This window comes from Hyposmocoma kahamanoa, unplaced genomic scaffold (genome assembly GCF_003589595.1).
Source record: "Hyposmocoma kahamanoa isolate Upper Pololo Valley unplaced genomic scaffold, ASM358959v1 296, whole genome shotgun sequence".
Lineage (NCBI taxonomy): Eukaryota > Metazoa > Arthropoda > Insecta > Lepidoptera > Cosmopterigidae > Hyposmocoma > Hyposmocoma kahamanoa.
In genome coordinates, this window is record NW_020653780.1 from 864,844 (window position 1) to 877,784 (window position 12,941).

Sequence of the window (12,941 nt, forward strand, 5' to 3'; positions counted from 1 at the left end):
GGGAGAACAATTATGTCAGTATCTAGTTAGATCAGTCAGTGGTAATCGAGCTATATATAGTATAATAATATAAAAAGTTTCCAAAAGTTTCCAAAAGTTTAAAATCAGTACTTATTAATTTTGCAACATTTTATTATTTAAATTACATAAGTTTAATGATTCTTTTATAATAAATACTTTGTTAAATATATCTGTACTATCTAATTAATATTTGTATTTATGTAATTAATTGGACATATGATTCTTATCTTCTAAATATTCATGCAGTGTGTAGTAACATTTAGCAATTATATACAACTGCCTCCGTGGCCGAACGGTTACCATGCCGGACTGCCACGCAGAGGTCCCAGGTTCGATTCCCGGGCCGGGAGAAATGTTTGTATGGCTTACATTTATTTCTCTCGTGAGTTTGGGTGTAATTTGTGGTTGTCTATGTGTGTGTCCATGGCACCCGCGACACAGGGTTTCCCTAATGTGGGGCTATGTTGAGTGTGTGCGTTATTTATTATTTATTTATTTAGCTATTAAAACCGTTTTTAAAGCTTTTATAAGTTTTCTTCCGTTTTTTTCTTCCTTTATTAATTTAGGTAATTTATTATAATTTTTTATTGTCATAACAAACGTACTAGACGAGTGCAATGTCAATTTCGAAGTTGGTGATATTAATTTATCCTTACGACGAAAGAAATATTTGGTTGGAATTACTTATATATTTCCAGTATGTATATGCACGGTAGAGTGAGAATTTTGTATTGCTGGAAGAAAGATTTACAACTATCGGTTTGTTTTATATTGACTAAGATTCGAACGAGTTTTATTTAGAATCTATATATAAATTCTATATTAATAAAGAGTGGGAATAATCTAAAAAAAAAATTGTGGCTGCTAAAAAGCTACGGTAGCCTGATGCTTTTACTGTCGTGGGTTGGAATCCGAGCTCGCACTTCTGAGTTTCTCGGAATTTATGTGCGAAATTTACCATGAGAATTTCGGCGATTGAAAACGCCATGAAACCTGCACGTGGAAGAAGGGTTCACGACCTTCAAAACACGTGAGAATTTGAAGTCTCGAACCTTTCCAAGTAAGAGATATTCACATTAGACCGTGTCGGGCCCGAGTCGTGTCCGAGTCATCCGCGCCTTGGACGTGCTGCACATTCACATTACACCGAGCCAGTACGCACAGCACGGCATGGTATAAGCTCGGATGTTATGACAAGTGGTTAATAATAAATGGATTTTTCGCTATTAGAAATGGCAGCTATTGCAATTGCTTTTGATGACGAAGAATAGGAAGTACATTATAAAAATTTAAAAATATGTACCTGTGTACCTAGCTTGTAAAAACGATAACTATATTTACTTGTTTGATTTAATTAACTGACTGTTGTAGTCCATATTGTAATTTTGTATTTGTTATATAAATATTTAGAATGACTCATATCATAAAGCGCTGGGTAATTTCTTAGGCACTCAATCAATTTTACATCTTCTATTTTACAAAAAGTAAGAACGTATGCTCATTCACTGTAAGTAAATCGAACACTGCTCGGTCGTGCCACGGAAAAGTGTTCATATTACAACGAGCTGAGGCGGGATCGGGCCACATCCGCGGCTCGGCCGTGACGCGGGTGTAATATGGATTACGTCATATAAAATGTTTGCAGCATTTCCAATCTGTGTCCCGTCCGTGTCACGGTTCGTTGACAAGACTCGGGCCCAGCACGGTCTAATATGAATAATCGTTAAATCCTTGCTGGAGGGAAGATCCAAGCCCAGCGTGAGACGTGTAAATGGACTGATGTTAATGAGGACTGAATTTGCAAAATTCGTTTTTATGTAAATAAAAAAAACTGTCCTAAGTTAGTCGGCTAATACTATATGACAAAGATGAAAATTTTACAATATTGAATGTAGTTAAGATGTTTTTTTTTAATTTACGTGTCCATACAAGTTAGTCATGTAAATATAAATATATGTACACAAAACAAATTAAAGGATTGCAAACAAATTCATTTCATAACAAAATTGCCCACAAAAAACCGCTTTTTTAATAATAAAACCCTGTATTCCCGAAACGACGAGGTTAGTACGTAATGAAATCAGTGAAATAAACCAACATTCATATCTCATAAAGTATGCACGCGTAGAATGTTGTAATAAATTAGATTCAGAAGTTTTTTTTGAGCTTTTCCTTCCCGCAAAAAACAAGCAATCGTCAAGCTCGTTTCTCGTGTCCTTTGCCTTGTAATTTCATAACATTGCGAAGTATAGACCTCTAACGTCATTCGGCAGAATCTTTACTTCATCCCATTTCCCGTCATAGTCGTAAAGAAGTGCGATACAGCGGCAGGGCTTGAAACTTCACTTAATTCAGTATGTCTTCTTCGTTCCATTTTGGGAATAAAGGGAGGTGGAATTTATTAAGGATGGTCACAGGCCGCGCGCAGTGCTCGTCAGGAATTGTGTTATTTGATTTTCATATAGAGTTCTTAAGTTTTGCAAATGTTGTTTCTGTCACGACAGCGGTGCCACTGCAGCATTTCTATAAACATCTAATTTGAAGGGACTTACACATTGGGAATGAAACATTTTTTTCCGGATCTAAATCGCGTGTATTTCTTTTTTTCTAACAAACTAACGTTTCGGGCCCTTTACAGGATCCATAATCACGACTGACTGAGATTGTAAAGTCATCTACCAGTTACGTTTAGTATTATTGCAAACCACCCTATTTTTTCACTATAGTTACAAAAGTTATTAAATGCCTTATTTTTTATTTTCCAAAGAAGATTCCAATTCACGCTACATACGTTTAGCAAAACATTTTATTTTAACAATATGATTTTTTACTAAGTAAATTATATCAATAATTAAAAGAAAATTAAAAATAAAACATATTTTTATTTCCATTTTTTTATTTCATTCAAGTAAAATGATGTTCATGTGTATAATTCTGTTGGGTCCATGACCCGTAAATTTACCCTTTTTGATAATATACGCCTTTCTACACAGAAATCTGCGTCTCAGTTCGTCGTACTACGCAACTCCCTCCGTTAACCACGCTACAGTACTACATTATACCCAAAACGATTTTACGGGTCACTATGCTTGTATAGATAAGAGATACTCCTATCGATAGATTACATCTATCGTAAGCCACAAAAATAGATGCATTTTCTTATAAATTATTTAATTTTTGGTAGCTCTATTATACCTGGCAGTAAAATTGTAAAGCATGAAAAACAAGGAGTGTGTATCAAATTTAATTCTTATAACTAAAAAATTGCTCATTTTAGTACATTACGTTTTCGATTTATCAAAACGTTCACTTGTAAAAGTTGTGAATTTACGATTCTTTACGTAGGAAGGATCGACATTTAACTCTTATCATCTGAACCACGCCTTATTCATATGTAGCTGTAGATGTTCACATCTAAGGCTACTTATGAATAATTAGCGGAACGCGCGCTTGACACTTGTCATCTGAACCGGCCGCCTTAACAAGAACTCTTAATAATAATAAGAGGGCTTGGGCTGTAATTCCCACGCGGTCCAAATTTGGATTGGGAATCGTATACGAATAACACACACATACGAGTATAACGCAATTTTGGAGATAATACTACGTTAATTGTCATGTGCGTCGAGTTTGCATTTTGCACCACACAGCGCTGCGTCGATAGCAAGCGGCACTTGTCCGTTGCAGAATACGTCATCTGCCTTTACTGCACACGTCAGCATATCCGTTACATTTTCGGATCAATTCTCAACTCATTCATCGTATTATCAGATTTCAATTTTGTTTCTACAGTGATATTCCCTTGTGAGAATTTTTGACTCTTTAAGTATCGTACATTACTATCTCAACAAAAACATATATGTGTTAATAGGAGTCAAGTTCAGAGAATAATAATAATAATCATTTATTTCGGAGCCAGGTCCATACATTGTTAGTAAATTACAAAATGCTTAGTCCAAGGGTTAGTTAAACAAGACAAACACAGAAACAAATAAACATTAATAGCACTATCCAACATCGGCGAGCCCCAACGTGCGGACAACGCGCTTAAGATGTGGTTGGGGCTGTCGTACAGGTGGTGTAGCATCTAATCGCACCTCTTGAGCATGATGACTGCAAATCCGTCTGTGTGCGCCTCCGTAAACATACTTAAAGCCTTTCGGAAGCGCAGCAGCCTCAGCAACATCCGGAACGCGTTTTTTAATATAATATCTAGTGACCGGACGGTCTAGTCGTGCGCCTGATGATAAACTACACACCTGTCCATAACAGTTGCAGTGCCACTCAGAGCTTTAAGTCGCAAAGATCTAAGGGCTGCTGACATAAGGTGACAAGTCCCATTTGCCTGTAATTTCACCAGCACCCTTACCCTTCAAAACCAGAACACAGTAATGCTGACATTAATGCTTAGTGGCAGAAATAGGTAAGGTGACATTATTACCCAGGACGAACTCTTTCACAAGAAGCTCTTCTGCTACTAAAATGCGTTGTTGTAGCGTTGTTGTATTGCGTGTGCAGACCATTCCTCTGCATATAGTATAATAAATTTTTTTTCAGATGAAATTTAAGACTTTGAAATAAAGAGCTTCGAAAATATATTCAATTGCTTCGTCTACACACACGGTATGTGCATCGCCTTTTTTCTGAAAATCGGCTGGCACGCTGCCGTTTATGTAACTATACGTTTATTCCATTTTAAAAAACTATATTATAGTTACCGTTAATTTTTCTTAATAAATAAGTAGATTAGGTGAAAATGGCGGTCCGTTAGAAATTAATCATCCCGAAAGTTTAGAGATGCATTACTTCTTTTCCACAATTCTATTCCTTGTTATCTTGCTATCACCGTTGAATTATTATTAACGTCAGATTGCTATTGGAGCGAGGTGGGGGTCCTTAATAAATCTGATAAAATTACTCATAAGCCCAAGGTTAATAAAACTTTACAGCCTTCGCTATAAACTTCATGGGTTTTATTGGCTTTGAACTCGGGTACCAAATCAGGAGGCGAACAAGTGTAACATACAAAAAATCAGTTGATACAAGACAGAGCATACAAAATACTTTCATAGTATAATTTTAAAGATTTTTATAGCAGTAGAGCTCGTTGTAAAAAAGATCATCCAGGAAAGTACTGCCGCCATACCTGTTTCTACCGCCAATCAGTAATCATTGCCGCATTCTAGAGACTAATTCAACTATTGAAAAATTTATAATAGGTAATACTAATAATAGAAAGGACAGGTTATCACACTTTCACAAAGAAAGAATCATGCAGGCGCTGAAAGCGACGTCGTTGGTTGGAGCGGAATATCTTCTTAACCTCATTTTAGCAACAGTGGAGTTTCTTGTTAAAGAGTTCATCCAGGTTAGTACTGCCACCTTACTTATTTCTTCGGTCAAACAGTAATATGAGAATTAAAGCATTCCGGTTTTGAAGGGTAAAGGTGCTGGTGAAATTACAGGTACATGTGACTTGTCAACTTACGTCTCAGGGTGACAGGAGCAGAGGCAGTGGCCCTCGGATCTTTGCGATTTAAAACTCTGAGTGGTACTGCAACTAATAAAGACAGTGCCAAGAGGCTTATAGTTGGCTCGAAATTAGTAGAGGTGAAGCTGCAGAGTCTTGAACACCGCCGTAAAGTTGCATGCCGATAAGGTGTTCTACAGAATAGATATGTCACGGATAGTGTGCGAGGGAATTGCATGAACCAATTCCGCCTTCCCCTTTCTGATATCGGGGGACCAGACGTAGGCAGGGATTCCACCACTGTGTTGTGTATGTTTCGAACATACACGAAGCAGGAAGCGCCCACATTTATATGGCGAACAGCTATGGAGTGGAATTAATAGAATAGAATAGAATAGAAAACATTTATTCCTTAAGTAGACAACACAGTACACATGCATTTTGTAATAATAATAATAAAAATAGTATTAACTACAAATATATAGAAGAGTACAATGCGTGTGTGCTGTGCTGCCAAAGAAACCGTGACCCACTCAGCTTATGGTCGTCTCACTTATGGTGCTACGACGCTGATTTTCAGCGGAACCGGCAACAGAACACACGTGACACGGAACATAGTAGCCGTGACAAATTGACAATTATGTCCTTAAAACGCACAAAATATGTCAGTACGAACAGATTATTGATACAGTACAAGAAGCAATTACGTTACCACTTACATAATATATGCGTTAAAATTGTGAAATTAATTTCATAAAACATGTATAAATATTAGAGTTAGTCATTTTGTGATATTAGTTATAAATAATATCACAAAATGAATATAAATGTAGACAGTTATGTATTTTAACAGTAGACATTATTACGTCACATATAATTTAAAATAAAATTGGTATAGTGAATAATTGAATAAAATTGACATACAAAAAATAGAACCAAACAAGGTAAAATACAAAAAAAAAAGTAATCTAAACATTAATAATGTATATAATACGAACATAGATGACCCCGACACATCAACAGCCATGTTGAGATTGTTGAACATTTATTAAGTAAGCCCTGAGTAGTCTTTGCTGCAAACTTGTTCCTTGAACGGTATAACTTGGGTCTTTTCAAGCGAGAGTGGATAGGCATTATTTATGTAGGTGTGCATGCTCCATCGTCGACTTCGTCATCACTTTCCATCAGGTGAGATGGAGGTCAAATGCGCAGTTATTTTAAAAGACCTCCGTGGTCGAGTGGCTTGCACACCTGTTTTCATGGTGTAGCCATCTCTAAGGTCCCGGGTTCGATTCCCGGCCAGGTCGACGTAGAAACAAAATTTTCTATATTGTTTCGGGTCTAGGTGTTTGTGGTACTTTCGTTGTTTCCAATTTCCAAAACACAATAGCTTTAGTTATTTACTTTGTGATGTTGTCTAATATTCTTTAATATTATGGACAGGCGTGTCTCGTCTCGTCACTTAATGTCACAAAAAAAGGTAATTTTAAAATGACAATTATCTATCAGCCATGACCGAATAAAACAAACTAAAAAAATACGAATGCTTCTAAAATACAAGCTGGAATTGTACACTGCAAGCAAACAAAGAAGTCTGAGAGCAAACTTTCTCGGTAATGAATTATTAAATAATAGGATTTTCACTTGCTGTTTTTATTCATGTTTGACGGAATCAAAAGCGTACACCTCAAGGTTGAGATGTTTTGAGAAATAACAACAACGTCTTTTGCCAGAAAAATATTCGCGTATAGCTCGTTCGTTGTAGTTTGTGCCTGTCGCTCACTCAACTTTTCTCCAGTATATAAAAATATTACCTAACATGCCAACACCTATTTCCGCATAATCTATTTCCTCCTTCAAAGCATCTTTTAAGAAATGTTTATTATTTTCTCAGGTGTCTAACAGCGCTGACGGACGTGTTGTGCCTTCTACATTTTACTGTAGATCGACCTTCAGGATTCCGACCTCATTTATCTCATAATATATTTCACCGACTAATTCCGTAAACGCTGTTGGCTAACGATATCGTATCCGCATCCGAATTGAACATTTAACTCGAATGTTCTGAATAGCTCGGAAAGCGCCCTTCGATTGGAGAACCATATCCAATCTAACGATTCGGTTAAAATATCGAAGAGTTCTACATCGGGGTCCTGTGGGGATAGTACAACCGAACATGACTTGCACGAGAGCGACATAAAGCGCGTGATATTGCTATTCTCGTATCGCGATCTCACGCTTTATGTCACTCTCCCGCAAGTTGCGTCTTGTCGTGCTAGCCCTAGTGGTCACTACATCACTTTTCATAGCAAAATACTCTCTTTCTACACTATTCGGCATTTTGGCTTTAAGAACTTTTGAGTTATGTTTAAAATAAAAAGCTGATTAACACATTTTTGTAATATGTAAAATAGGATTACGTATGTCCGCAATCTCATCTTTTGATATGTGAAGATACGGACGAGGATACTGGCTCGGAAGATACTTGTTCACTTCACCTTAAATTCTTATACAGTTCGCCAAAATAAACCTGTAACATCTTTCCTAGAAGCAATTTTCATGTATCCAAGCATTTTCTACGGAAAATCTGAATTTTGTAAGACTCTTTCACATGCGGAAAATGTAGCTCACCTCACAAAAATGCAGATAAGGGTGGTGAAAACACCTATAATAATAAGCAATGTCACTAAACTTTGGTGCGGTGCCAAGTGACATCAAAACTAACGATACACCATCCGGCCTCTATAGAGGATGTTATGAGAAAGCCATTTTCGTGTTTCATCGAACATAAAAATAGCACATAGTGTGTGCAGTATGCAATAAAATGACATACCGATAAACAGCATGGCAAAGTTAATAGCTAAACCAGCAAAGAGAAATAGAAAGTTCTGGTTTCTTAACACCAGTACTAGTAAAGCTCTTTGTGAAAGTGTTCGTCCAGGTTTGTCAAGTACTGTCTCCGTATTTATTTCTACCACCAAGCGGTAATGTCAACATTACTGTGTTTCGGTTTTGAAGGGTTAAGGGTGCTGGTGAAATTAAAGACACATGGGATTTGTCAAGTTATGTCTCAGGGTGACGGGCGCAGTGGCAGTGTCCCTCAGATCTTTGCGATTTAAAGCTCTGAGTGGCACTGCAACTGTTATAGACAGGCGTATGGCTTACCATCAGGCGCACGACTTGTTCGTCCCGTCACTTGATATTTTAAAAAACTATATTTAGATTAAACCTTCTTCTTATTATATCGATTATATACATGTGGAAACTAACCAAGTTCGAATAAGTCTCTGGAAGAAGAAATACTCCACAGCGAGATTCATTACGCTGTCAGAGCACGATCCTTCTGGGCATGATTTACCTTGGCAAACTTGGAAGTCTCTGAACACACCTCGGACCCAAGACGACAGAAGCAATAAGAGCATGCATAGGTAGGGTTGTGGCTCGGAGAGCGCATGTACTTACGTTGTCTCTTCCCAGACAATGGCGTATCTTTAGACCATAGTGTCGACCTATACAACGCCACTGATAATGATGTATCAGTCGCTAAGTACTGGTTCTCACAAATACGTCAAAGTCGACACGCTAAGAAGATTGTAATGCTTGCCATCCTGATGAAAGGATTTGTCAATCGGCATAAGATACTCGCCGTCTTGCGAGGAAGTTCCTTTCGTGCGCTCCAAAGATTAAATGCAGTAAGGATGTGCAAGGTATACAAATATTACGTTAAAAATAAAATCTTAAGTTCCTGGACAAAAATTCCGCTACTGCGAATGTTTAGATGTCACATTGCCGGTGCACTGACGGCAAATGATCGAAAGCAATTATAAATAAACATTTTATTACACCTTTGATAAAATTTATCGTCTATATACAGGTATAGACACGAAACCTAATATTTTTTATCAACATTAAGTAATAGGAGCGTATTAATAATTTTCTTTGCGAAATTTTCAAATATCTTAACAAAGATCCTCTACTTTTAAAAGTTTCAAAAATGCGCGTGCGGTGTTCACGACGTGGAACGTAAACTTTACACATTAGTCAATTTTAACAACTCCGCCAGTTCCGTTACTTTCATTCTTTGTTAGCGAACTTTAAACTTTACTTCTTAATTTTGTCTCTAAAAAAAAGCAATGTTCACTGCGATCGAAGTTTGTTAACGTAGCTAACGTAGTTTAGTTCACGTAAACGTGAGTCCTTTTCATAAGTACATTGGAATGGTCGGCAAAGGTTAGGATATATGTCCAATCCGGCTTTATTTTAAAAAAGTACTTTGTTATTGAAACAATACGAGGTATGGTAGAATTGAAAGTACACTACATATACCAAAGAAAAATCAAGGTCAATATGAGGTCGTATAACGAGGTTTTTATTTTTATTTTTTAAATACCAATTGACGGAAAGAACAAGACATCCACCTGCTGGTAAGCGACACACCTGTTCATAGCAGAAAAGATCTGAGCTGTACAGCCATTGCGCCCGTCACCCAGAGAAATAAGTTTGCATTCCCATGTGCGCATTACTGCAATGCTCATATTATTACTTAGCGGCAGAAATAGGTAAGGTGGCTACTTCCCTCGACGAACTCTTTCACAAGGACCTCTACTATTACTAAGAGTAGTTAGGTAATATATTTAGGAAAGAGGGTACAATTGTGAGACATGGGAAGGCCCTACATTAGTATGAACTACGCAACGAAACAAGAAATAACGTAACACCAATAAAGAACGGCCTCAAGGAAGAAAACACCAATAGCTATGAATTACTCAATCTCCATTAGAGTTCGTACGTTATAACACCAAAATAATTTTGTTTTTTTTTTGTTTGTTTGTCAAGTAATTTAAATAAATACCCAACACATGTACATAACTAATTAAATTCTTTGAGCTCTTACACAAAATATCACTTTACGTTGTTTGTAAACAGTGACATAATAATATTTCTTGCATGCTTCTTAACTAAGTCCCATTTTTTATCACGGAGCTGAAACACCGCCTGTATTTTATGCAAATGACGTCATTACCCAAATTACACGTGGTTAGGTGACGGCGTCGCGGTTCATATCGCAGTTCTTATCGGTTTACCTCGTTTGAGCCAGTAATCTTATTTTTATTTATTTTACAGGCAAAATAAGTTACTTTTGGACCCTATATATGTTATAAACTGAAAAAAATTTAAACTTACTGGAAATGGTTTGATAATTCATTCACTTAAATGTTAATTCAATTCATTTAAAAACTAAATTAATTACATAATTATGTCAATCCGCAACGTAGACTTCGTCAGGAAGACACAAATATAAATCAGCAATAGACTTCGTCACAAAGAAATTAATAATTCAATTCGCTAGACTTAGTCATTTCTATTTAACTATAAGAATGAAACAGGCCCTCTCTGAATCTTAGCTGGCTCAAACGTCCCCATAACACTGGCAGCATTGCCGCGCTGAATAGCCAACGAAATTTGTTGCACCAAGTAAGATCCGGAGCGTGGATCATAGCGTCTTTCTCTAAGTCGACGACCCAACTCCCTGATGAGTTCTTTGGCCTCCGCACTCAAGTCCCCGTAGTCTCCACTGCAATTGGCACAAAATCGTACGTCGGCTCCAAGGCACTATACTTGGCATGTTTCAATTTTGCCGCATGCCGTAAATTAAGGGATTTTTTTCTAAATTTCCTTCGTGGCGTGTATCTAAAATCACGTAATTCGGCTGCCTTTACATAATTGAAACTATCAGTGCAAAACTGGTGCCACATTCAACTTTTTTCTACAATATTACTTTAAATGATTACTAAAGTAAGTACATAATTATTTTATATTTGGATGCTATTTTCATATATAAAAAAATTATAATTGTTTTTTGTGTGGGTTACACCACTTTTGCGCTGGTAGCCTCAATTTTAAGTTGAGTATCAGGGTTCATTTAATCACTGTGATAGTTTCAAATCGTTATTGTTCAATTTATACATATAGCAATAATGAATAAATATATAAAATATATAAATAGAGAGACATAAATAAGCCTAGCCGTTGTACTAACGTGTTAATCGAGCATCGGGATGTGAACACTACACCTACTTATGAATAAAATTCGAATAGTTCTAAACCCGAGCTAACACAACGCATGCTGAACGCGGATCTAATGCATAATATAATACGACAAGTATGGTAACTTCATACAATATAACAGCGTGGCTTGTATGTGTGCGTGCCCGCCGTGTGCCGTGTACAAACGCACACATTCGGATAATCTCGCATGCATTCACGTTACATAGCGCTGCCTGGTGGGACGACACGCGCCTTTCATTAATTAGTGCATGCGTTTACGATACGCAGCAGGCGTGCACACATACAAACCGCGCTGCAAGAGTTACCGTACTCTTCTTAGTACACTCTGTCTTGTCATGTAAACCCGCCCTTGGGTGGTTTAAGGTAATCTTAGAATCTATACATCATTCGTCGAAACATTCACGGTATTATATTCTTGGGAGTAACTTCTATTAACAATGCCCATACTTACCATGCAATAAAACCCGATATGTCGTTAATAAAGAGTGTTTATCTTATGAAAACAAAAACAAACTTAACAATAACCTCGTTTTGCATGCATATTTACTATCGCTTGTAATTCATGATTCTATTTAAAATTTAACAAAACAAAAAACAAAGCCGGTTTATTGATTTTGTAGCCAACGTACTGCGCGAAAGTAATCCCCGCTTTTGTTCCAAATCTATTGTAAAACCGTTGACCGTGGCGCTTTAAAAACAATGCACGGTTATTGCGATAAAAGTAATGATACGTCAACAAAATATACACTTTATTGTTTGGAATTAAGAGTCATTCGTTTAATATCAAGTTGAAAATTTAAAAGAGCCTTCTGAACAAATATAGAGCTGTTTTGTGAAATATTTCTGCTGTTTTTCGAAGAAAAATACTCCTGCGAATGATACTGAAGTGGCTCCAGCAATAATGTTATTCACAACTTTCAAAATGATATTTCGTTTACCATTTACCAGTGTAGTTAAAGTGAATATTTATTTTTAAATTTACTAGTGAAGTAATTGCGTAACACGTACTTTATTTAGCATCGTTGAGTGTTTTTAAATTTCGTAATCCATGTTGTATTTGATCTACCGCCTCTAAAGCAAAGGGCGTGGTTTTCGAATCCAGGCTTGCACCTCTGAGTTTTTCGGAATACAGGTTGCGAATACAATAATTAATTAATGAATGTTAATTTGAAAATTACCATGACATTTTCGGTGAAGGAAAACATCGTAAGCTAAGTTACAAAGCACACATCACAGGAATTTAATGATGTGGGTGAAGATCCTAATCGGTATTGGGTCCGCGTAGGAAGCTCAAGACTCCCCACAGTGACAGGACTCATGTGCGGTGGGTGCCGGTGGGTCTGGGCTGGTCTGCCACGCAGAGGTCCCGGGTTCGATCCCT